The following is a 3,713-nucleotide window of genomic DNA, read 5'->3' as shown; positions in this document are numbered from 1 at the left end:
TCTCTAGAGGGAGAGGCTAGACCAAATATTATGCTCTTCCTGCTAGGACGGAGGCAGTTGCTTCCGACTCAGTTATCACAGGTATTGTTTTGGTTTGTCATAGAGATGCATCAGTCTTATTTGATCTAGGATCCACTTATTTCTATGTATCATCTTACTTTGCTCCATATTTGGGAATTTCCCTTGATTCATTGAGTTCTCCTGTCTTTGTGTCCATACCTGTGGGAGATTCCATTGTTGTTAACCTTGTGTATCGGTCGTGTTTAGTTGTTCTTGGTGGTTTTGAGACTAGAGATGACCTATTGTTGCTCAGTATGGTAGATTTTGATGTTATCTTGGGTATGGAATGGTTGTCGCCTCATGCTATCTTTGATTGTCATGCCAAGACGGTGACGTTAGCTATGCCAGGTTTGCCGCGGTTGGAGTGGAGAGGTACTTTGGATTATGTTCCTAGTAGGGTGATGTCTTTCCTTAAGGAGAACGAATGGGTAGGAAGGGGTGTGAGGCATATCTAGCCTTTGTGAGATATGTCAGTGTTGACACTCATTCCGTTGAGTCAATTCCGGTAGTGAGGGACTATCCAGACGTGTTTCCAGCAGATCTTCCAGACATGCCACCCGATAGGGATATCAATTTTGGTATTGATTTATTATCGGGAACTCAGCCCATTTCTTTTCCACCATATTGTATGGCCCCAGTGGAGTTGAAGGAGTTAAAGGAGCAGTTGCAAGAGTTGCTTGATAAGGGTTTCATTCGGCGTAGTGTATCACCTTGGGGGTACTCCAGTCTTGTTTGTGAAGAAGAAGGATGTCTCCATGCACATCTGTATTGATTATCGCCAATTGAACAAGGTTACAATGAAGAATATGTATCCAATGCCATGCATTTATGACCTATTTGATCATCTATAGGGTGCCACAGTATTCTCAAAGATTGATTTGCGGTCAGGCTATAATCAGTTGAAGATTTGGGAGCCATATATCCCGAAGACTGCCTTTAGGACACAGTATGGTCATTTCGAGTTCCTTGTGATGTCATTTGGGCTGACCAACGCCCCAGCAACATTCATGCACTTACTTAACAATGTATTCCGGCCATCTTGACTCATTCTTCATTGTGTTTATTGACGACATCTTGGTGTACTCCTGGAGCCGGGAGGATCATGAGCAGCACCTAAGGACCGTGCTCTAGACCTTGAGAGAAAAGAAGTTGTATGCAAAATTTTCAAAATGTGAATTCTGGTTAGATTCGGTGGCATTTTTGGGGAATGTAGCATCGAGTGAGGGGATCAATGTAGATCCGAATAAGATTGAAGCAGTACAGAGTTGGACCACACCGTCTTCAGCTACTGAGATCCGAAGTTTTCTTGGTTTGGCGGGGTATTACCGTCGATTCATTAAGGGTTTCTCATCTATTGTTGCACCTATGACCAGATTGGCCCAGAAGGGTGCTCCATTCAGGTGGACCGAGGAGTGTGAGGAGAGCTTTCAAAAGCTCAAGACAACATTGACTACATCCCCAGTGTTGGTGTTGCCTACGGGTTCAGGGACTTATACCGTGTATTGTGATGCGTCGCATATTGGTCTCGGTGCAGTGTTGATGCAAGACGGTAGGATGATTGCCTACGTGTCTTGACATTTGAAGGTGCATGAGAAGAACTATCTTGTCCACGACCTTGAGTTAGCATCTATTGTTCATACCTTGAAGATCTGGCGGTACTATTTGTACGGTGTCCCTTGTGAGGTCTATATCGACCACCGAAGTCTGCAGCATCTGTTCAAACAGAAGGATCTTAACTTGCGGCACTAGAGATGGTTAGAGTTTCTTAATTACTACGATATCACCATTCTATATCATCCCGGGAAGGCCAATGTTATGGCAGCTGCCTTGAGTCGAAAGGCGGAGAGCTTGGGCAGTTTAGCATATCTACCGGTAGTGGAGAGGCCATTAGCATTGGATGTTCAGGCCTTGGCCAGCCGGTTTGTTAGATTGGATGTTTCAGAGCTGAGTTGAGATTTGTCTAATGTGGTTTCTCGGTCTACTCTTTATGATCGTATCAAAGAGCGTCAATATGACGACCCCCATCTTCTTGTCCTTAAGGACACGATTCAGCAAGGCGATGCCAAGGAGGTCACTATTGGGAATGATGGTGTGTTACGGATGTTGGGCAGCCTATGTGTGCCCAATGTAGATAGTTTGCATGAGCTGATTCTTCACGAGGCCCATAGTTCGTAGTAATTCATTCATCTAGGAGCTGCCAAGATGCATCAGGACTTGAGGCAGCACTATTGGTGGAAGAGAATGAAGAAGGACATAGTGGAATATGTAGCTCGGTGCCTAAACTGTTAGCAGGTGAAGTATGAGCATCAACGGCCAGGTGGATAGCTTTAGAGGCTAGAGATTCCAGAGTGAAAATGGAAGCGGGTTACTATGGATTTTGTTGTTAAGCTCCCACGGACTCAGAGGATGTTCGATGCAGTATGGGTGATTGTGGATAGGTTGACCAACTAAGCTCATTTCATTCCAGTGTTGACTACTTATTCTTCAGAGTAGCTGGCTCAGGTCTATATTCATGAGATCGTCAGACTTCATGGCGTGCTAGTATCCATCATCTCTGACCGAGGTACGCTGTTTAAATCGCGGTTTTGGAGAGCCGTATAGCGTGAATTAGGCACGCAGGTTGAGTTGAGTACATCATTTTACCCTCAAACGGACAAACAGTCCGAGCATACTATTCAGATACTGGAGGATATGCTTCTCGCGTGTGTGATGGAGTTTGGGGGTTCTTGGGATCAGTTCTTTCTGCTTGCGTAGTTTTCCTACAACAACAACTACCAGTCGAGCATTCAGATGGCTCTGTATGAGGCCTTGTATGGGAGGCGGTGTCGGTCTCCGGTGGGTTGGTTTGAGCCGGGCGAGGCTAGGCTATTATCACGACCCCAAATCCCTTCTGAAGGAATAAGTCACAAGCTCTAGTAGCAATTCTGAACAATACTATACATCACTGTCTAAGACCGTGTAATTAAATGAGGAAAAGCAGGATAGATGGAGACTCTGAGGCCTGCGGACGTGGGCAGATGTACCTTGAAGTCTCCAAAGCAACCTCATCTCACTAATGCTGGACTGATAGGAAGTACCTGGATTTTCACAAAAAGATGTATACAAGTGTAGTATAAGTACACCACAACGGTACCCAGTAAGTGCCAAACCTAACCTTGGTAGAGTAGTGACGAGGTCAGGTCAAAGCCCAACTGGATGTAATATGAAACAAGACGAAGGATATAACAATATAATGATAATGACAATAGAATGAAACAATAAGAAATTTATGGAAAATTAACAACACAGAATCAAGACAGTTAGTACAACACAGAAGTAAACAAGGATTTACATGTTAAGGAAACAAACAACCAAGGCAAATTCAACAAATAGAGGAAGATTAACAAGGGTCACTACTGAGGTACCGCCTCGTAGTCCCAAATCATAAAAGTAACTCACAATATTTTTTTATTTCACCGCGGGAGCCTTTAAATTTAGTTTTAAAAATCAATTTCCCCAAAATTGCATCCTGCGTTTTAGCCCACCTTATCACACCGCATGGCTTCTAGTAGTTCCCCTACTAGCCACGCGTATCAAGCCTACCTTATCTCACCGCATTCTTTTCAACACCCAGACCTTATACCACCGCATGTGCATTAATATCACAATGTATC

This window comes from Nicotiana tabacum, chromosome 4 (genome assembly GCF_000715075.1).
Source record: "Nicotiana tabacum cultivar K326 chromosome 4, ASM71507v2, whole genome shotgun sequence".
Lineage (NCBI taxonomy): Eukaryota > Viridiplantae > Streptophyta > Magnoliopsida > Solanales > Solanaceae > Nicotiana > Nicotiana tabacum.
The sequence above is the reverse complement of the archived record's forward strand: the minus strand, read 5'-3'. Positions refer to the sequence as shown.